The following is a 23,635-nucleotide window of genomic DNA, read 5'->3' as shown; positions in this document are numbered from 1 at the left end:
TTTAAAAGAAAGAAAAGCTTAAGAGCCATACCTTGTTGGGAATACTGTCATAACCAGTAACTTCACCACCTCTTGAATCTTGATTTTAAGCCTCCAATTCTCTGATGATTGCCTCCTATTTTTCTCTCTTTCTTATGGTATTACCATGACACTCACAACTCTTTGACTCCATAACAAACTTATTCCAGGGAATTCCCTGGCGGTCCAGTGGTTAGGGTTCCATGCTCTCACTGCCAAGGGCCCAAGTTCGATCCCTGATGGGGGAACTAAGATCCCACCAGCTGCACAGCACGGCCAAGGGAGAAAAAAAAAAAAGAAACTTATTCCAGGTACTATTGCTGTGTAGCAAATTACCACCAAATTTAGAGAATTAAGACAACCACTTTACTCTGCTTACAGTTTGGGGGTCATAAATTTGGGAAGGACTCCAATGGGAAGCTCTTGTCTGGGCTTTCTCATGCAGTTTGTTTACAGCTGGAGGTAAGCTGGGCTAGATGTCGAAGATGGCTCATTTGCAAGGTTGACAGTTGGTACTGACTGTTGACTGTGAGCTCAGCTGGGGCTGTCAACCAGCACCTACACCTGACCTCTCCAGCATGGAAGTCTCAGGGTAGTTGGACTTCTTACATAATGGCTAGCTTCTCCCAGAGTGACTGTACTAGGAGGGCCAGGGGTCAGCTGCATGGCCTTTTCTGATTTAGCCTTGGAAGTCATATGGCTTCCTATTGGTCAAAGCAGTCATGATCCCATCCAGATTCAAGAGAGCAGTCATAGACCCACCTCTTAATGGGACGAGTGTCAAAGAACTGGGGGACCATGTTATAAACCCAACACAGATCTCCAATCTATTGATCCTCCCACTTTTTTTTTTAACATTCACTTTTTAAAAAATAAATTTGTTTATTTTATTTATTTATTTTTGGCTGCATTTGGTCTTCGTTGCTGTGCGCGGGCTTTTCTCTAGTTGCGGCGAGTGAAGGCTACTCTTCAGTTGCGGTGCACAGCCTTCTCATTGCGGTGGCTTCTCTTGTTGCAGAGCACGGGCTACAGGAGCGTGTACTCAGTAGTTGTGCCTCCGCAGCTCGTGGAATCTTCCCAGACCAGGGCTCGAACACGTGTCCCCTGCGTTGGCAGGCGGATTCTTAACCACTGCGCCACCAGGGAAGCCCGATCCTCCCACTTTTCTCATTGCCAACTCAAGTTCCTTGCTTTAAATTAAACTCCTTTCTGGAATCATCAAGTTCTTCTCTTTTGGATCATTTCCAACAGCAAACAAGCATAATCTAGTGTTAAAAATAAATGGTATATTCTCATCTCTGTTCGTATAAGTGATACAAAGCCATGGGGTTTTCAGTACTGTTATGCCTTAAAGGAAAGGACAGTTAAAATGTCCTTCTTTTGGTTTAAGAAAGAATGCTTACAAATAGTTATACCTTTTGGGAAACAGATTTCTACCAATGAGGAAAACTATTATGACAATGAATCGGACTTGAAGCTTTTTTTTAAAGGGATTGTTATGAGGAAATAATAACAATCTCTGAAATCTAAATGTCTAGCTTTTTGCTTCGTTGCAGCCAAGAAAGCAAGATGGGTCACCAGCAGCTCTAGTGGAGCCATCGGAGAAAATTCGGCAAGGTTCTCACCCTTGCCACATCTGCTCAAACCAGCCTGGTCTGATCTGGAAATACGGCCTCAATATGTGCCACCAGTGTTTCTGCTAGTACGCGAAGGATATCGGCTTCATAAGTGAAGCTGGACTAAGTGAACTTCCTTGAATGTGTCATCGAGGACATCTACCCTATGCAGAAACAATGCAAGCTCTTTGTATATAAAATGAAAATGTTAAAACTTCCCTCAAAATAATAAATAAATGTCTTAAAAGACTCCTTTTGCCTGAAGTACATTCTTCAGAATTTTCCTTATTGAGAGCTTTGGGAGGTAAACTCTATTTTTCTAAAAATGTCTTTATTTTGCCCTATCTCCTGAAAGATGTTTTTACTGGATATAGAATTCTAGGTCAGGTAGTTCATTTCCATCATCACCCAGTGTCTTCCCTGAATTCCCTTGTTGCTATGAGAAGCCACCTCTCTGTCTGCCACTTCCTTGAAGGTAATTTCCCTTTCCTCTCCAGCTGCATTTAGGACTTCTTTCCCTGACTTTGGTGTTCTGATGTTTCGATGCAGTGTATCTAGGTGTGGTGTATTTATTTTTTCTGGCTGAGGTTCACAGAGCTTCTTCACTATATGATTTCTCTTTCATCAGTTTAGAAATTTCACAGCCATTATCTCTTCAAATATTGCCTCTACTCCATTCCATCTCTCCTCCTTCTGGGACTCAAACAGACTCATGCTGGATAGAACTTCTCATTCGAGCCTCCATATTTCCTAACCTTTCTTTCATGTTTTCCATCTCTATGTCTTTCCAGGCAATATTCAGGTTAATTTATTCACATTTATCTTTTAGTTCACTAACTCTGTCTTTAACTGTTTATAATCTGCTCTTAAAGCTGTATACTGAGTTTTAAATTTAGTTAAAATTAAAATTCAATTAACATTTTTACTAAATTAAAACTTTTGTTTTAGAATTTCCACTTGGAAATTCTTCTCAAGCTACTTGATTATTCATTATAGTTTTTTTAGTTTCTGCACATATGTTCAAACTTGCCTTTTATTACTATATTGAACATAGGCACTTTATAATCTGTTTGATAATTTCATTATTTGAAACGTGCTATCTGTGGTTACTGCTGGCTTGCTGCCATGATTTCTCATCTTTCTGTTTAATTACCTTTTTTAACTTAGAGGTGCTTGTTAGCCTTGGCATTGTATTTATCGAAAACTCTGAGGCCTAAGAAGAAAGTGAATACCTGCAGAGAGAATCTCCGTTTGCTTCTACCAGGCACCTATAGAATTACAAACCTGAGATCATTCTATATTTAATGCCCACTGAGGTTTCTTGGACCACCCCGACTGTATGAATTTGAGCTGCAACCCATGTGAGGACCAGCTTCTTGTTCTAAATTTTCAGCATCTCTTTCTCTATCTCTGTGTCTCTGCCTCTGTATCTCTCTCTCTGTCTCTCTGTCTCTGTCTCTGTCTCTCTCTCACACACATACACACACACACACACACACACACAACTTCACTTTGCCCCCAGATTCGAACCTGTCAATTTTCTTCACAATCCTCGAAAGACAGAGTGTATCTCTACTTCATCCCTACCCGGGGAGTTTAACCTTTTGATGTCTAAGCTTTGTAGAGGGTTGGTCTCTTATTAGGGGTCTCCTCCTGGGTGGGCTCTGTGCTTTATCTCTGTTCTCTACATCTCAAAGATTACATATTAATTTCCTAGGGCTGCCATAAAAAAATACTGCTAACTTGGTGGCTTAAAACAACAGAAATTTATTCTCTCACAGTTCTGGAGTCTAGAAGCTCAAAATCAAGCAGACTGTTCTCTGCACAGTGAGCAGGCCATGCTCTCTCCAAAGACGCTAGGGAAGGGCTCTTTCTTGCCTTTTCCTAGCTTCTGGTGGTTGCTGGCTTTCCTCAGCTTGCGGATGCATCACTTTAATCTGTGCTTCCAATGTCACGTGACCTTCTCTCCTATGTTTCTCTGTCTGTGTCCAAATTTCCCTCTTCTTATAAGGACACCAGTCATTGGATTAGGTGACTGGTGTCACCAACCTAATCCAGTATGACCTTATCTTAACTAATTTCATCTGCAAATACCCTATGTCTAAATAAAGTCACATTCTGAGGTTCTGAGTGGATATGAATGGGGGGGCACTATTCAACATGGCATAACCTATAAAATCCCAAATCCAAGTTTTCTTGGTTCGCCAAATGCCCTCATCAAAAGCAATGTGCAGTGCTCCACTTGTCCCTCTGGGCTCCTGTCTTATTTAGTCCCTGTTTTCTTACTAGATCATCAATGATCTTAGAAAACACTTCTTTAGGAAATAGTTTATCCTGGATTTTTAATCATTTTCAGCAGGAAATTCTATGTAGGAATCTAGCTCACCATATTACATCTCCATTCATTTTATGAAGCTACAACGTGATAAGAATAGCTCAAGAAAATTAATGAATTATATGTCTATTTCACTTACGAGCATGTGCAAAAGTCCCAACAAAATATTAGCTAATGAAATTCAACAGTTTATTTTTGTAAATGCATCCTGATCACATGGGTTTAACAGAGAAATCCAAGTATGTCTCAACATCCCACTTTCATTTTCCATGGTAATTCAACACATTCATGGACAAAGAGAGAAAAATTGCATGATCATCTCATGCAATGTGATTTTTTTAAAAAATAAATTTATTTATTTATTTATTTTTATTTTTGGCTGTGTTGGGTCTTTGTTGCTGTGCACAGGCTTCCTCTAGCTGCGGCGAGTCGGGGTTACTCTTCGTTGTGGTGTGCGGGCTTCTCATTGTGGTGGCTTCTCTTGTTGTGGAGCATGGGCTCTAGGTGCATGGGCTTCAGTAGTCAATGTGAATTTTATAACATTCAACAATTAATTATGACTTTTTAAATGGCTTCCAGCCATTATGGAATAACAGCTATTGGACTTGCCCACCTGCCAAAGGGGGAAAAATCCAGAAAAGTAAACAAAATATTGGAAGCAACTATTTTCAGACATTGGACAAAGGACAGCACAGGACTGTGATCCCTGAGAGAAAGGAAGCAAGTTACATAAAGCCTATGATTGCCCTGGTTTTCCCTGGTTCTCCAAATGGAGGCATTTCCAGACTGCACTGGAGGGAAGAGGGTCCAATTAGAGTGTGGTGGTCTTGGTGAGTTTAGAAGACAGAAGTCAGAGTTTGGGGAGGCTGATGTATTTGGAATTTTCAGATAAAAGTACTAGAGAAAAAGGATCAATTCAGGGAAAGGGTTCCAGAAATCTACAGTAGGATCCCCCTAAGTTTTAGTAAATACTCAGTTGTGCTTACGTAGAATAAAATTCCATAAGGCTGGATAAAGAAAAGCTATTGGGAAACTGTAATCTAGAAATTCCCAGAGCTCATGTAGGACTGGGGGAAGGTCAAGATCCAATAGCTAAGTGGTGAGACATATTGAACACTGTCACATTCAGTAGGGCTGGACTAACCCCAGAGTAAAGACCACTTTAGACTGATGCTAACAAAGTTTTAAAACAAACCTGAAAAGAATCAAGCTGATCCACAAGAAACTTAACTGACTTCCAAAACCAACTTCAATACTCTTTAGAGGAGGATAATGAAATCCAAGCACTTATGTCCTGCGACAGCAACAGCAACAAAAATCCCAGACCTGCAGTGAACCAGGAAAAATCTGGAGGGAAAAAATCAGTCAAAACAGAATCAGAAAGGACAGAAATCATGGAATTAATAGACATGGACTTAGAACAACTATTATAAATATACTCATGGATTTATAGAAAACATCAACACAGTGAGCAAAGAAATGGAAGACATAAAAAAGAATCAAATGGAATTTTGAGAGATGAAAACTCAGTATACGAAATGAAAATTTTACTAGATGAGGTTAACAGTGGGTTAGACACTGAGGAAGAAAAGATAAGTGAACATGAAAACAGAGTAATAGAAACTATCCAAATTGAAACAGAGAGAAAAAACATTGAAAAAAAATTAACAAGCCTCATTGATCTCTGGGAAAATATCAAGAAGTCTAACAACTGTATAATTGGAGACACGCACAAAGGGTAAGCACACACACAAAAGTATTGAAAGAAATAATGGCTGAAATTTTTCCAAATGTTTTGAAAACTATAAACCCACAGGTCCAAAATACTCAACAAATCCCAAGCAGGAAAAACACAAAATAAACTACTTCAAATCATATAATAATCTAGTTGCTGAAAATTTATGATCAAAAGAAAGTATTAAAAACAGCCAGAAAAAAAGACGCATGCATATCAGGAAACAAAGATAAGAATTTTTGCTGATTTCTCATCAGAAACAATGTAAACCATAATAAATGGAATGACATCCTTAAATTACTAAAAGGAAAACATTTTCAACCTAGTATTCTACATGCAGTGAAAACATCCTCCAAAAAATGAAGGTGAAATAAAGACAACAACAGACATACAAAATCTGAGATAATTTTTCACTAGCATATCTGCAATACAAGGAATATTAAAATAAGTTATTTAGAATGAATGAAACACATGTGAGGAGAACTTGGGTGTACACAAAGGAATAAAGAGGACTGAGGGTAATCCTAAAAGACTTTTTTCATGCTTGAATTTCTTTAAAATATAATTGACTGTATACATTTTTAAAATCAGCAATGTACTGTAGAGTTTAAAACATATGTGTAAGTAAAACATACAACAACAACAGCACAAAGGGTGGGAGGGAGAATAGGAAATACACTGTTGTAGGGTTCTTATATGTGAGATAGTATATTTTTATTTGAGGGTAAACTATGATAATCTAAAAATGCATACTACAAACTCAAGAGAATACACATTAAAAATCATAGAGGGGGGAGCCGGCGGCCCTCGGGCCCTCCCCCAGCGCTGGAAAGCGCGGGCTGCCCCGAGGGGGCGGCTTGGTTGCTGGCAGTTTGGCAGATTAGTGAGGGAACAAGCAGAAAAGCGAACGGCCGTCTCTTCCCCGCTCCGGAGCGTGCTCGCGTTCCTGCTGGGGATTTCGAGAATCTCGAGGCAATCTTGCCGTATTTGAACTGGCCAAAGACAACTTCAGACCTGTATAATGTAACAGAAAAGGTCAGAAAACATTAAGCAGTAGAAGTGTGAGCATATTAAGTAAGATGAACGTCTCGGGAAGCAGTTGTGGAAGCCCTAGTTCTACAGATGTATCTAATGACTTTAAGGATCTTTGGACAAAACTAAAGGAGTATCGTGATAAAGAAGTACAAGTAGAGGATCCACTTGGAGAAACCAGTATAAGAGGCTATTTGAAAGACGTCAAACATGGACTTGTCCAGACTTTGCAGGTTTTGAAGTATATATAGGAATCAAAATTCAGTCATTGCTTTTAAAACTTCATGCCAGGTTAAAAAAAAAAAAAAAAAAAAAGGAAAAGAAAAGATACGAAGGTAGTACTTGAGTTACATAATTTTTCTTAGATACGCATAAGAACTTAAATGCATCTGAACTTGTTTGGATACAATTTTTTTTTTTTTTTTTTGCTTTTAAAATCCCTTTCAGTATCAGGTTTATTATTAAAAAGCACAGGTAATAAGATGGAATTTAGAATATTTTTCAGAATGTCACCATTTTAATAAATGGTTTTTGTCCATGCTATGGTTTACCATCAACATCTCATCTAGTAGTATTTTCTATATCTGGTAAATAAGGTAATCAATTTCATAGAAAACTAGGCAGATTTTTGAGGACAGAGTTGGAGCCCCATTGAAGAAATGGAAAGTAAAGAGGCTCTAATATGACAGGATAAATATTTTTTGATTCAGTTTTGGATTGCTCCATTTATTTTCTTAGATGTTTCATCAAAAATTCCAAAAAGATAACATTCATATTAAGACTACACAAATTAGCAATGAAAGGAGTTGCAAGTAATTTTGGTCCATAACATCAGTGTCCTACTCATTAAGAAAGGCTAGTCATCAGGAAAATGCAAATCAAAACCACAATGAGATATCACCTCACACCTGTCAGAATGGATATCATCAAAAAGAACACAAATAAGAAATGTTGGCGAGGATGTGAAGAAAAGGGAACCGTCATACACTGTTGGTGGGAATATAAATTGTTGCAGCCTCTGTGGAAAAAAGTATGAAGGTTGCTTAAAAAACTGAAAATAGAACTGCCATATATGACCCAGCCATTGTACTCCTGGGTATATATTCGAAAAAAAACAAAAACACTAATTCGAAAAGATACATGCACCTCAATGTTCATAGCAGCATTATTTGCAATTGCCAAGATATGGAAGCAACCTAAGTGTCCATCAACAGATGAATGGATAAAGATGTGGTGTGTATATGTAGCCATTTAAAAAAAAAAAAAAAGAATGGACTACTACTCAGCCATAAAAAAAGAAATTTTGCCATTTGCAGTAACATGGGTGGACTTAGAGGGTATTATGCCAAGTGAAATAGACAGAGAAAGACAAATACTGTATGATGTCACTTATATGTGGAATCTAAAAAATACAACAAACTAGTAAATATAACAAAAAAGAAGCAGACTCACTCAGACTCAGATACAGAGAACAAACTAGTGGTTATCAGTGGGGAAAGGGAAGTGGGGGGCAATATAGGTAGGAGATTAAGAGGTATAAACTATTAGGTATAAAATAAGCTACACGGATAGGGACTTCCCCAGCAATCCAGTGGTTAAGACTCCGCACTCCCATTGCATGGGGCTTGGGTTCGATCCCTCGTCCAGGAACTGAGATCCCACATGCTGCACAGTGCGGCCAAAAAAAAAAAAAAGGATATATACAACACGGGAAATATAGCCAATATTTTGTAACAACTATAAATGGAGTGTAACCTTTAAAAATTGGGAATCACTATATTGTACACCTGTAACAATATCAACTATATTGTCAATAAAAAAAAGAGTACTATCATTAACTCTCAAAAAAAAAAAATAATCATAGAGGGACTTCCCTGGAGGTCCAGTAGTTAAGACTCCATGCTTCCAATGCAGGGGGCATGGATTCAATCCCTGGTGGGGGAACTAAGATCTCACATGCCGTGTGGCGTGGCCAAAAAAAAAAAAAAAATCACAGAGATATAGTTAGTTAGCTAAGAGAGGAGATAAAATGGAATTCTGAAACATGTTTGTTTAATACAAAAGAAAGCAAAAAGGAAGAGAAATAAAACAAAGGTAAGATGGGACAAATATAAAACAAATAGCAAGATGGTAGATTTAAAACCAAAAAGTCAATAATTACATTAAATGGAAATCTTCTAAACACTTAAATTACAATGCAGAGATTGTTAGACTGTATAAAAAAGTGAGACCCAACTATAGGCTGTCTCAAGAAATGAATTTTAATATAAAAACAAAAATAAACTAGGGACTTCCCTGGTGGTCCAGTGGTAAAGAATCCTCCTACCAATGCAGGGGACACAGGTTCAATCCCTGGTCAGGGAACTAAGATCCCACATGCTGCGGGGCAACTAAGCCTGCACGCCACAACTACTGAGCTTGTGTACCTCAGTGAGAGAGCCTGCGTGCCACAAACTACAGAGCCCATATGCCCTGGAGCCCATGCACCACAACTAGAGAGAGAAAAACCCACATGCCACAACTAGAGAGAAGCCCACATGTTGCAACGAAAGATCCCACATGCCTCAATGGAGAACAGCATGCCACAACTAAGACCTGACACAGCCAAATAAATAAATAAATATTTTTAAAAATAAACTAAATGTAAAAGCCTGGAAGGGAGGAGAAGAACCAATGAATTAGAAGGAAAAAACAGAAATAAGTGAAATGGAATTGTTTTCTTAATTTCTCTTTCTGTTAGCTTATTGTTAGCATATAGAAATGCAATAGGTTTTGTTTTTGTTTTTTTTTTTTTTGGTAGTGCTGTGCAGCTTGTGGGATCTTACTTCCCCAACCAGGGGTCAAACCTGGGCCTTGGCAGTAAAAGCACAGAGTCCTAACCACTGGACCTCCAGGGAATCCCCTAAATGCAACAGATTTTTGTATGTTGATTTTGTACCCCACAAGATTACTGTATTTATTATTTCTTTTTTTCTAGAAAATTAAAAAATATCCCACTTTATTATCAGGACGCTAAAGTTAAAACTCCTTGCACCTTCAGAGAAATGTTTTCACTGAAATATATATTTTCCCCATTTTATTTGATTTCTTTTTTATTGAGGTATATTGATTTACATATTATATAAGTTTCAGGTGCACAACATAGTGATTCACGATTTTAAAGGTTATACTCTATTTATAGTTATTATAAAATATTGGCTATAGTCCCTGTACAATAGATACTTGTAGATTATTTACTTTATACATAGTAGTTTGTACCTCTTAATCCCCTACGCTTATCTTGTTCCTCCCTATTTGTTTATTATTTCTAATATATTTTGGTGGGGTCTTTAGGGTTGTCTATATATAAAATCATGTCATCTGCAAATAGTGGCAGTTTTACTTCTTCCTTTCCAATTTGGATGCCTTTAATTTCTTTTTCTTGCCTAATTGCTCTGGCTAGGTTTTCCAATACTGTGCTGAATAAGAGTGGCGAGAGTGGGCATCCTTGTCTTGTTTCTGATTTTAGAGGTAATGCTTTCAGTTTTTCACCATTGAGTATGATGTTAGCTGTGGGTTCATCATATATGTCTTTATTATGTTAAGGTACATTCCTTCTATGCTCATTTTATTTATTCATTTATTTAAAAAAATTTTTTTTTAAATTTATTTATTTATGGCTGTGTTGGGTCTTCGTTTCTGTGCGAGGGTTTTCTATAGTTGTGGCAAGCGGGGGCCACTCTTCATCGCGGTGCGTGGGCCTCTCACTACCGCGGCCTCTCTTGTTGAGGAGCAGAGGCTCCAGGTGCGCAGGGTCAGTAATTGCGGCTCACGGGCCCAGTTGCTCCACGGCATGTGGGATCTTCCCAGACCAGGGCTCGAACCCGTGTCCCCTGCATTGGCAGGCAGATTCTCAACCACTGTGCCACCAGGGAAGCCCCTATGCTCACTTTATTGAGAGTTTTTTTTTTTAATCATAAATGGGTGTTGAATCTTGTCAAATGCTTTTTCTGCACCTATTGAGATAATCATATGGTCTTTATCCTTCATTTTGTTAATGTGGTGTATCATATTGATTGATTTCTGGACATTGAACCATCCTTCCCTCCCTGGGATAAGTCCCACTCTATAGTGGTGTATGATCCTTTTAATGTATTATTGTATTGATTTTCTAGTGTTTTGTTGAGGATTTTTTAATCTGTGTTCATCAGAGATATTGACCTGTAATTTTCTTTTTTTGTGTTGTCTTTGTCTGGTTTTGGAATCAGGGTGATGTTGGCCTTATAAAATGAGTTAGGAAGCATTCCTGCCTCTTCAGTTTTTTGGAGTAGTTTGAGATGAATAGGTATTAAATATTCTTTGAATGTTTGGTAGCATTTACCTTTGAAGCTATCTGGTCCTGGACTTTTGTTTTGGGGGAGCTTTTTGATTATTGTTTAAATCTCTGCAGTAGTGATCAGCCTATTCAGATTTTCTATTTCTTCATGATTCAGTCTTGGAAGGATGTATGATTCCAATGATTTGTCCATTTCTTCTAGGTTGTCTACTTTGTTGGCATATAGCTATTCATAATATTCTCTCATAATCTTTTGTATTTCTGAGGTATCCATTAGTTCTCCTCTTTCGTTTCTGATTTTATTTATCAGAGTCTTCTCTCTTTTTTTCTTAGTGAGCCTAGATAGATCTTTGTCAACTTTGTTTATCTTTCCAAAGAGCCACCTCTTAGTTTCACTGGTCTTTTCTATTATCTTTTTGTCTCTACTTCATTTATTTCTGCTCTGCTCTTAATTATTTCCTTCCTTCTACTGACTTTGGGTTTTGTTTGTTCTTCTTTTTCTAGTTCCTTTAACTGCAAAGTTAGATTGTTTATTTGAGATTTTTCTGTGTCTTGAGGTAGACCTATACTGCTATAAACTATGTTTTTACTACACCCCATAGATTTTTTTTAGAATTCCTTTATTTTATTTATTTATTTATTTATTTATTTTGTTTATTTATTTATTTATGGCTGCGTCAGGTCTTAGATGCAACACATGGGATTTTCATTGCAGCGTATGGGCTCTTCGTTGCGGCACTCAGGCTTCTCTCTAGTTGTGGCATGCGGGTTTCTTCTCTCTAGTTGTGGCACACAGGCTTCAGAGCGTGTGGGCTCTGTAGTTTGCAGCACATGGGCTTTCTAGTTGAGGAGCCTGGGCTCAGTAGTTGCAGCACATGGACTTAGTTGCCCTGCTGCATGTGGGATCTTAGTTCCCCGACCAGGGATCAACACGTGTCCCCTGCATTGGAAGACAGACTCTTTACCACTGGACCACAAGGGAAGTCCCACCCCATAGATTTTTTTAAAAAAAATTTTTATTGGAGTATAACTGCTTTACAATGTGTCAGTTTCTGCTCTACAATGAAGTGAATCAGCTATATATATACATATATCCCCTCCCTCTTGGACCTCCCTCCCACCCCCCATCCCACCCATCTAGGTCATCACAGAGCACTGAGTTGAGCTCCCTGTGCTATACAGCAGGTTCCCACTAGCTATCTATTTTACACATGGTAGTGTGTATATGTCAAAGACCCTGAATAGCCAAAGCAATCTTGAGAAAGAAAAACAGAGCTGGAGGAATCAGGTTCCCCAACTCCAGACCATACTACAAAGCTACAGTAATCCAGACAGTATGGTACTGGCACAAAAACAGAAATATAGATCAATGGTACAGGCTAGAAAGCCCAGCGATAAACCCACGCACCTATGGTCACCTAATCTGTGACAAAGGAGGAAAGGATATACAATGGAGAAAAGACAGACTCTTCAATAAGTGGTGCTGGGAAAACTGGACAGCTACATGTAAAGGAATGAAATTAGAACACTCCCTAACACCATACACAAAAATAAACCCCAAATGGATTAAAGACCTAAATGTAAGAACAGACACTATAAAACTCTTAGAGGAAAACCTAGGAAAAACATTCTTTGACATTAACCACAACAAGATCTTTTTCGACCCAGCTCCTAGAGTAATGAAAATAAAAGTAAAGGCAAACAAATGGGACCTAGTTAAACTTAAAAACTTTTGCACAGCAAAGGAAACCATAAACAAGACGAAAAGACAACCCTCAGAATGGGAAAAAATATGTACAAACGAAGCAACAGGCAAGGGATTAATCTCCAAAATATACAAACAGCTCATGCAGCTCAATAACAAAAAAACAAATAACCCAATCAAAAAATGGGCAGAAGACCTAAATAGACATTTCTCCAAAGAAGACATACAGATGGCCAACAGGCACATGAAAAGATGCTCAACATCACTAATTATTAGAGAAATGCAAATCAAAACTACAATGAGGTATCACCTCACACTGGTTAGAATGGGCATCATCAAAAAATCTTCAAACAACAAATGCTGGAGAGGGTGTGGAGAAAAGGGAACCCTCTTGCACTGTTGGTGGGAATGTAAATTGATACAACCACTGTGGAGAATAGTATGGAGGTGCCTTAAAACACTAAAAATAGAACTACTATATGACCCAGCAATCCCACTACTGGGCATATACCCTGAGAAAACCATAATTCGAAATGACACATGTACCTCAGTGTTCATTGCAGCACTATTTACAATAGCTGGGACATGGAAAGAACCTAAATGTCCAATGACAGATGAATGTATAAAGAAGATGTGGTACCTATATACAATGGAATATTACTCAGCCATAAAAAGGAATGAAATTGGATCATTTGTAGAGATGTGGATGGACCTAGATTCTGTCATATAGAGTGAAGTAAGTCAGAAAGAGAAAAACAAGTATCATATATTAATGCATATATGTGGAATCTAGAAAAATGGTACAGATGAATCTATTTCCAGGGAAGGAATAGAGACACAGACATAGAGAGCAGGCATGTGGACACAGTGAGGGAAGGGGAGGGTGGGACGAACTGGGAGATTAGGTTTGACATATATACACTACCATGCATCCCTATACACTAACAATGAAAGATCAGAAAGAGAAATTAAGGAAATAATCCCATTTACCATTGCAACAAAAAGAATAAAATACCTAGGAATAAACCTACCTGAGCAGGCAAAAGACCTGTACTCAGAAAACTATAAAACACTGATGAAAGAAATCAAAGATGACACAAACTGATGGAGAGATATACCATGTTCTTGGATTGGAAGAATCAATATTATAAAAATGACTATACTACCTATAGATTTTGATATGTTGTATTTTTATTTTCATTTGTCTTCAGGTATTTTTTTATGTCTGCTTTGATTTTTTTCATTGACCCAATGTTGTTCAGTAGCACGTTGGTCAGTCTCCACATATTTGTGATCTTCCCAGCTTTCTTCTTGTAGTTGATTTCTAGTTTCATACCGTTGGATTGGAAAATTGCTTGATATGATTCCAATCTTCTTAAATTTATTGAGACTTGTTTTGTGTCTCAACATATGGTCTATTCTTGAGAAAGTTCCATGTGCACTTGAGAAGAATGTGTTTTCTGCTGCATTTGGATGGAATGTTCTGTACAAATCTATCAAATCCATCTGGTCCGATGTTTCATTCAAGGCCAGTGTATACTTGTTGACTTTCTGTATGGGTGAACTATCCGTTGATGTAAGTGGGTGTTAAAATCTCCTACCATCATTGTGTTACTGTTAATTTCTCCCTTTAGGTCTGTTAATGTTTGTTTTAAATATTTTGGTGCTCCCATGTTAGGTGCATATATATTAATAATGTTATGTCTTCTTGATGACTTGCCTTCTTCATCATCATATACTATCCATTTTTGTGTCTTATTACCCTTTTTGGCTTGAAGTCTATTTTGCCTGAGATGAATATGGCTGCACCCCCTTTCTTCTGGCTGCCATTTGCTTGGAGCATCACCTTCCATTCCTTCACTGTGAGCCTGTGTGTGTCTTCAGAGCTGAGGTGAGCCTCCTGGAGGAAGCTTTAGTTGGGTCTTATTCTTTAATCCACTCTGTGTGTTTTGATTGGTGACATCAACCCATTTATATTTAGGGTGACTATTGATAGATGAGAACTTAGTATTGCCATTTTATTTCTTGTTTTCTGGTTGCTCTACATCTCCATTGTTTCTTCTTTCTTGTGTTTCTGTCTGCCATTTTGGTTTGGTGGTTTTCTCTTACATTTTTCTCAGTTTCCTCTTTTTTGTTTCATGTCTCTGCTCGACAAAATATATGTTTTGTCGTTATCATGAGGTTTGCACAAAATGTTTCTGAGATAAAATGGTCCTTTTTCTGCTGATAGCATCTTATCTTCATTTACCTACATGGGTTCTGTCAGTTTTCCTCTTCCCCTTTTGTGTTTTTGTTGTCTCAAATTATCTCTTTTTATGTTGTGAGTTTGTTACCAAATTGAAGTAGCCATAGTTTTTTTTCTTCTTTTCCCCCCTTTAACATTTATGCTATAATAAAGTGTTTAAAAACCTATTCTGATAAAGAGTTGCAATTTTCTGATTCTGTCTATTTATCACCTTACTTGAAGTTTTGTGTACTTTAGCCTTTTCGTTTCTGGTAAAAGAGCTCCTTTCAACATTTCTTGTAAGGCAGATCTAGTGGGGGTTTTTTTGTTTTTTTGTTTTTAATTGAAGTATAGTCGAATACAATGTTGTGTTAATTTCTGCTGTAGAGCAAAGTGACTCAGTTATACATATATATCAGTACGCTCTTTTTCATATTCTTTTCCACTATGGTTTATTACAGGATATTGAATATAGTTCCCTGACCTATACAGTGGAAACTTGTTGTTTAACCATTACGTCTAGTATTAATGAACTTCCTCAGCTTTTGTTTGTCTCGGAAAGCCTTTATTTCCCTTCATATTTGAATGATAACTTTGCAGGATAAAGTATTCTTGGGTGACAGTTTATATCTTTCAGTACTTTGAGAATATCATTCCAATCTCTCCTGGCCTGTAGAGTTTCTTCTGAGAAATCTGCTGATAAATTAATGGGGGTTCTATGTAGGTTAACATCCTTTTTTCCCCAGCTACCTTCAAAATTCTTTGTTATTGACTTTTGACAATTTTAATATAATGTGTCTTGGAGAAGGTCTTTTTGCATTGAGGTAATTAGGTGTTCTCTTAACTTCATGGACTTGTATATCCATAACAGGGAAGAGCCAATTTTGACTCCATGTTGGATCCGTTTCTTTGACTTTAGCCTTTGCTTTTCATTGCTTTTGTTATTATAATCATACATAATGGCCTGCCTCAGGGAACCCTACCCACCTGTGAATGGCTGCAAGAAAGAAGAAATTAACACGTCCAAGGCTGGCCATTCCAGATGTTTGCCCTTGTTACTTTACTTTCCTCTCTGATTCTGTAAAAGAAACTGGCGTCCAGACCCCAGTAAGATGGTTATTTTGAGACACTAGTCTGCCATCTCGGTCTGCTGGCTTTCCGAATAAAGTTGTATTCTTTGCCTCAAAAAAAAGAATTTCATCATTTTAAAACTATTTCATTTCTCTTGCCTCTTATATTTGTATCATTTCTAGATTTCTGTTTTTGCTCTTGCTATTTCTCTCTTCCATATGGTCTGCTCTATTTCCAATTCTTTCTAATGCATCCTTCATCTCATTTATTGAATTCTTCAGCTCCAGAATTTCTGTTTGGTTTTTTTTTAGAGTTTCAATCTCTTTGGTAAAGTATTCCTTCTGTTCATTAATTTTCTTCCTGAGCCCATTTAACTGCCTTTATGAGTTTTCTTGCAGCTCATTGATTTTCTTCATGACAGCTATTTTGAATTCTCTATCAGTTAGATCACAGTATTCCATGATTTTAAGTTTGGTTTCTGGAGAATTGTCATTTTCTTTTTGTGGTGCAGTGTCACCACGGTTCTTCATGGTGCTTCATAAGTTGTTCCTCTGCCAGGGCATGTGAGGTAGCAAACAGCTTTCTGCTTGATTCTGAGTTGCCTCTTGTTATATTTGAGAGTCAGCACTTTCCACCCTCCACTGCCTCTGGCAGGGGCGTCGCCCTGTGCCCTCATGATCACTTCTTGTACCTCTGGAGTCATTGGTCTCTTGCTGCTGCCTGTGTTGCTAGCGTTGGTCCCTGGGGCACCAGGAGAGTGGGCTCCTCCATTTTGCCTGGGATCCCCTGGGTCGCAGGTTCTGCCACTGCCGGGGGAGGGTTTGGGTGGGGGTAGCCAGTGTTGCACAGGTACCCCTGTCATGTCATGTGCACAGGCTCTGTCACTGCAGGGTGGGGGGAGTCACGGGCCCCTCTGCAGCTGAAGGGATGGGATCCCAGGCCTCATGGCCACCACTGCCAGTTGCCTACGGCTGCCACGGTGGCTGGGGCGATGGAGTCACGTGCGTCACCTCCCCTGCTACTGCCAAGTTCTCTGGGGCTGCAGGTGGGAATCCAGGACTGCAGGCACCCCCCCCCACCCGGGGTTCCCCTAGTTCCACCTCCTCTATGGGCTCCAGTTCAGCCACCTTCAGATGTACGGAAGTGTGGAATTCTCCAGCACCCTAGTGTATGGGGCAGAGGCACCCTTTTAGCATTGTGAATGTTTTATTGGTTGTAGATTGAAGGGGAGAGACAAAGGGAAGGTCTCAATTTGCCATGTTGCAGATATCCCTCCACGAAACACTATTTTTACTTGAAAGAAAATTGACAAACTATGGTTATTCTAACTTGGGTGTTTGGCAAACACTTTCTCAAAAATGAATAAAGTGAGTGTGTCACTTCATGGAAAACAACTGATAGTATTTGTTGCCAATGATAAAATTTGTGCTTTTAAGCAAAAATTAGATTTTTGGAAAACCTGTGTCTATCATCATGAGCTTAAAGTTTCTCAATATTTAAATATTTTTCTGATGACATTGGTGGTGACATTAACAAGTGTGATTTTTAAAATATTATATAATAAAATCTGTCAAAATTTGGAAGATCTATATAACTCAGGGAACCAGTATTTTCCAAATGACAAATGAATGCATGATGTTTTAAAATTATGCATAACTAAAAGACCCATTCTGCATGCAAGACAGAGCAATGGATTTTAATGTAGCAGAAGACGAAAAAGGGGACATCCCTGGTGGCACAGTGGTTAAGAATCCACCTGCCAATGCAGGGGACACGGGTTCGAGCCCTGGTCTGGGAAGATCCCACATACCACAGAGCAACTAAGCCTGTGTGCCACAACTGCTGAGCCCGTGCACCACAACTACTGAAGCCCATGTGCCTAGAGCCCGTGCTCCACAACAAGAGAAGCCACCTCAGTGAGAAGCCCACGCACTGCAACGAAGAGTAGCACCCACTTGCTGCAACTAGAGAAAGCCCGTGTGCAGAAATGAAGACCCAATGCAGCCAAAAATAAAAAGATAAATAAATAATAAATTTATTAAAAATTTTTTTCTAAAAAGAAAAAAAAGTTCATTGACATGGTTTCAAATTCCAAATTGCAACTAACCTCTAAGAAACTACCTCTTGTCAACTCTTGGTGTAGTATCAGCGAAGATCCACAATTATCTGAAAAAGCTATTGTTTGCTTCCAACTACAAATCTAAGTCAGGCTGGGTTTTCTTCATGTTTCAACCAAAACAACACATGGAAGAGACTGACTGCAGAAGCAGGTACAAGAACCAGCCATCGCCAGCTAAGCAGACACTAAAGAAACTTGCAAAAATGTAAAAAACAATGTCACTATTCTCATCAAAGTTTTATTTTATAAAATAGCTATTTTTGTAAGATATTATTTATGTTAACATGTTGAGGGCTTATTATCATTTTAAATGAATAAATAAATCATTCCCTCATGCATATACCATGCTTCTTCAAGTGTTCAGTCAGAAAAATCAAATCCTGTCCAAGGGAGAAAAATTAGTCTGGACTCAGAACTTTTCATCTCCAATATTCAAGGTCTAGGACAAAATGGAATGACGAGACAACAGCTGTAAGGGAAAGAAGTAGTGACTGTGGCAGGACAGGAAAATGATCCCCCAAGAGAGAGTCACATCCTAATGCTTGGAACCTGTAAATGTTACCTTATTTGGAAAAAGGATCTTTGCAGATTTGATTTAATTAAGGATTTTGAGATCAGGAGATTATCCTGGATTATCCAGGTTGGCCCTGAATATGATCACAGTGTGTTTATAAGAGAGCTAGAGGGAGGGCTTCCCTGGTGGCGCAGTGGTTAAGAATCCGCCTGCCAATGCAGGGGACACGGGTTCGATCCCTGGTCTGGGAAGATCCCACATGCCGCAGAGTAACTAAGCCCATGTGCCACAACTACTGAGCTTGCGCTCTAGAGCCCACAAGCCACAACTACTGAGCCCACATGCCACAACTACTGAAGCCTGCGTGCCTAGAGCCCGTGCTCCACAACAAGAGAAGCCACCGCAATGAGAAACCCTCGCACCGCAACGAAGAGTAGCCCCCGCTCATCGCAACTAGAGAAAGCCCACACGCAGCAATGAAGACCTAACGCAGCCATAAATAAATAAATTTATTAAAAAAAAAAGAGAGAGAGAGATCTAGAGGGAGATTACACAGACAGAAGAGGTGGGAGCAGTGTTGGCCATGGAGCAGAGATTGCAGTGATGCAGCCACATTCTCAGGAATGCTTGCAGCCACCAGAAAAGACAAGGAACGGATTCTCCCTTAGAACCTCCGAGGAAGTGCAGCCCTGGCAACACCATCATTTCAGCACAGTGACAGTGATTCCAAACCCAGAGACTTGGGTATAAGTGGTTTGTTCAGGAAGTGATTCCATGAAACAGAAATGAAGGAGGAAAAGAGTGGGACAGGAAAGGCAGAATCGAAACATAGGCGTGTGCTCCTTAGGTTACCGATCTGGGTAACAACGCCTTCACTTCAGCAGGACCTCCTGAGAAGTGTACGGAACACCTCTTAGGATTGTCCGAGCATTCCTCCACTGACTCCTGTCTCCAGGCCCTGAGGGTGCCCACCAGAGACCCAGGCTGTGCCGGTCAGCAGGCCAAGTAGGCTCCTGTGGTGTCGGGGAAGGCCTGGGGCAGGAAGTTCAAAGACACACAGCAGGTGCCAGAGATGCAGCTCTGTAAGCCCACTGCAATTAAAGGTGTGCTGAGGGCATCATTCAAGACACCAGCTCTTGTATCCCACAGTCTACGCAGGCACCACATTAAGTCCACGCTGCCATGATTCTTTGAGGTGAGGTCTCGAAGGTCACAACCTTTACAAAAGCCTTAATATAAGAGTGTTAGTAGAACAAATACAGTCCCCACTGCCACACCTGCTCCTGAGGCTGTAACTAATATTGGTCATGTCCCTTCTCCTCTGCCCATTCTAGGTTTCCCTCACTGTCAGCCAGCATTTCAGCTGGTCCACATGGCTCTCCCGGTCAGGTTACGAGACCTCCATCCCTGCGGGGTCTGAGCCCTTGGCAGGCTGTGGCTGCTCTTATCACTTGGCATGGAAGCAACCAGCCAGAACCAGGCGAGTCCTCCATGCTAGACCAGCTCCTGATCACCCCATTAAGTAGCAGCAACCCTATCTACCTCTAACAATCGGGATCTATTATCCCCTCCTTCTTTGCCTGCACGTTCACCAGCACAAGGAGCTCAAAGTGACCTGGTGGAGTTTGCAGATTCTGGTTCAGTGGAGGCGTCCTTCCCTGGAATCAGTGGACGCTCCCTTGTGGAAGTGTTCCCTACCTGGGAACCAGGGGGTCTAATCCAGCAGAGCTCTAGGCTGCTCGTAGGTAATACAGGGTATCACAGAAGCGGTACAGCCCACAGCAATCTATACACTGCTGTACCTTTTTCACCGTAAAATGAGTTTCTTGGTCCAAGGTAATGTTATACATGATCCCGTGTTGGTAAATCGAGCATTCTCTAAGCTGCTAGATAGTAATGCTACTCTAAGACCTTGTGGATAGGGAAGGCAAACTCATATCCAGAACAGGTATCAATTCCAGTAAAGATGAATCAGTCTCTCTCCTGGGTGGAAAGGATCTGCTGTAACGAACCTGTCACTGAGTCATCTAGGGATGGTACCATATCAGGAGCTCAGCACTAAGACTGCTAACAGGTCAGAAATTCATAGGCAGTAATAATTAGATAAGCCTTGATAAGAAAGAGCCTGTGTTGGTGGGCATAGCTTGCCACCATGGCAACTCCATTCACGGCCTCCCCTTACAAGCACAAGTGTAGCCAAGGACAGAAGCTGGCTGACATCTATCCATCCAATTTGTTACCCAGTGACCCCTCTGCAGTGGGTATTAACATGAGGCACAAAGATACACACACTTGTGGCCAGTGCTATAGGTCCATCTTCTTTCCCAGACCTCCTTGTCTCCAGTATTCCCCTCTTGCTCTTTCCAGGTCCCTGACCAACGAGCAAGACATCTGTCTCAACCCAGAAGTTTATGTGCACACCTTCCTTAGGCCACTATTCTGTCCACTCCCTTCCCTCCCTACAAACTGAATATCCAAGTGTACTGCTCAAAGCTCTGGTCTCTGGAAGAATTCTCTTCATTACCGTCCTTCAGAGCCACCTGCAATGGGATGGTAGTGCAGCAGTACTTCATTTTCAGCTCACATCAACACATCAAGCTGACCCATCTGTGAACCAGACCTAAATTTTTCTTCCTGCCTGCTAAGAAGCACTGGTACAACAAGGTGGGAGATGTGCGGGCCACAGCCACCTCCTCCTATAAATGACCAGTACTCTCTGGACAGACTGGGGTCCAAACCTTTTTCATTGGGCAGTGAATTGCTACTGAGCCTGGTGGATTTGCCAGTATCTAGTTTAGGACAGGCAGATTTGGTCACATGATCATTTGATGCCCCATAATCAGTCACCCAGTCTCTACTTGGGCCCCATAGTGTGCCAGACGCTGCTTTCAATTGGTGAGTAGTTCTTCACTGTGGTCTTGCTTCAGAACCCTGGGGGTGAGCACTCCAAATCTCCTGTTGGAGCCTACCAAAGGTGCCTCACAGGGTCCCTACCTGCCACAGATAAGCCATAACCCATTGGTTCTGTTAAGAGACAGGGGAACCCATCCTCCAGTGTGGATCTTCACCAGAGCCTCCTTTGCTCTGGGACCCATTCAAAACCAGCAGTCTTCCAAGCCACCCGATAAATGGGTCAGAACAGTATTCCCAAGTGTGGTACATGCTGACTCCAAAATCCAGAGGTGCATGGAGTGGTAGGCCTCATTTTTCATGTTACGGATGCAAGATGCAGTAACTTGCCCTTATCTCAGAGGTGATGGCCTGGTTTGCCCTACAACACTGCACCCCTGGAAACTTCACTGATGACAGGCTCCAGAACTTCTGAGGGTTTATCTCTCATCCTCTGACATGCATTGTCTTACCAGGGACAGAGCACTTGTCACTTCCTTCCTCACCGTGTCCAATTAGCATAATTTCATCAGTTTTATGGAGAATGTCCAGATGATCAAGGTCTCAACGATTACACTGTGACAGAAAGCATGACTTAAAACAGACTTGAAGTAAGACAATGTATATGCTTGGCTGTCCTTCCCATATAAAAGTGAACTGCTTTTGGAAACTTACTCTTTACTACTGGAAATTGAAAGGAATGTTCACCACATCAATTGCATTATCAGGTGCCAGAGGTGCATTAATCAGTTCCAGTACAGATACCTCACCTGACACAGCTGCTGTGATTAGGGATACTAATTGGCTAAGTTTGTGGTAGTCCACCATCATTTACTTGAATCCATCTGGATTTTGCAGGGGCCATTCAGGTGAATTGGAGGGGATGTAGTAGGGATTTATGTCTTTGAGAGTAAGCAATCTCTGCAATCCCACACGGAATGCAGCATTGGAGAGGGTGGGGAGTTCCAGAGGCTTCCACTTCGCTCTTCCTACCATGACTCTTATTCCACAGGTCAGGGATCAATGTACAGGCTCACCCCACTGCTAGGTATAATTACCCCAGGTATGTACTGGGACCAGAGAAGTGACCTCAAGACTTGGGTCAGGACTCTGTTTATCATCTGACTTCCACAGCCTCTACTCAAACCAGTGACTCATGATGCTTCATGTACCCTGGCACACGTGTCACCTCAGATCTTGTTATCTAACAGCCCTTGAAAGGTCTGGATAGTCTCTTTTCCAAAGTAAATGTGTTACTTTGTCAGGAGGCGCTGGGTCCCTTTGGGGAAGGGTTAGAGGAATATTTTTTTATGTACTTATGGTGGCACTGTAGGATCCTTTCTGTAAGAGACCAAGCCTCCCTTTCAACCAGTGGACTCCAGGTCTCAGATTTCAATACAGAGCGAGGGATCATGACTTCCCATTGCAGTAACTGACATTCGCTTTCTGATCACCAATTCTTGATTTCTTTCTCGTTATTCAAATCAAACACCACTCAGGTCAGCTGTCCATCTATTTCACCCCAAAGAACACCATGGTCCAACAGTGCCACAGATCCCCGTGGATCAAGTCTTCCTGGTCGCCACTCCAGCATGGGGCACAAGAAATGCAAGGAGGCATTTCAAACTGCTGCGGTGGGACAAGGAGACGTGGTGCAGCCCCAGGTGCCTGCTGCAAGGTGTGAGCCTCTCCTCCTGGGCTTGATGTTAGGTCTGGAGGCAAGAGGGGCAGTGGAGCAGGACATGAAGACAGTGGTTTCAAGCAGGGTAACAATAGCGGCGGGCTTCAACTGACAAGGGAGTCTCAGCGGTGCGGAGGGCTTTAAGGTTACGCATCCACAAATGTTTATTCGGCACCTACCAGGTGCCCCACACTCTCTCCCTTTCCCCCACACTCAGGACTCGCCACACTCATTCAACGGCCCTCTTCCTTGCCCAACTGCCCCGGGGGCCAAATCTGTCCAGTGAGGGGCTGCCGCCGCCGCTGCCCGCGCTGCCCTGTCCGCTCCCAGACCCTGACGAAGGCCCACCTCGCCTCACGGGCACTTTCCCGGTGACACCGC

At 40.8% G+C, this 23,635-nt stretch overlaps 1 pseudogene; it reads left to right on the top strand.

Moving 5' to 3' along the window:
- The first annotated feature begins 1,587 nt into the window (after window positions 1-1,587).
- On the top strand, window positions 1,588-23,629 carry LOC118902835 (annotated as a pseudogene).
- The last annotated feature ends 6 nt before the right edge of the window (window positions 23,630-23,635 follow it).

This window comes from Balaenoptera musculus, chromosome 10 (genome assembly GCF_009873245.2).
Source record: "Balaenoptera musculus isolate JJ_BM4_2016_0621 chromosome 10, mBalMus1.pri.v3, whole genome shotgun sequence".
NCBI classification, from domain to species: Eukaryota; Metazoa; Chordata; class Mammalia; order Artiodactyla; family Balaenopteridae; genus Balaenoptera; species Balaenoptera musculus.
The sequence above is the reverse complement of the archived record's forward strand: the minus strand, read 5'-3'. Positions and strand labels throughout refer to the sequence as shown.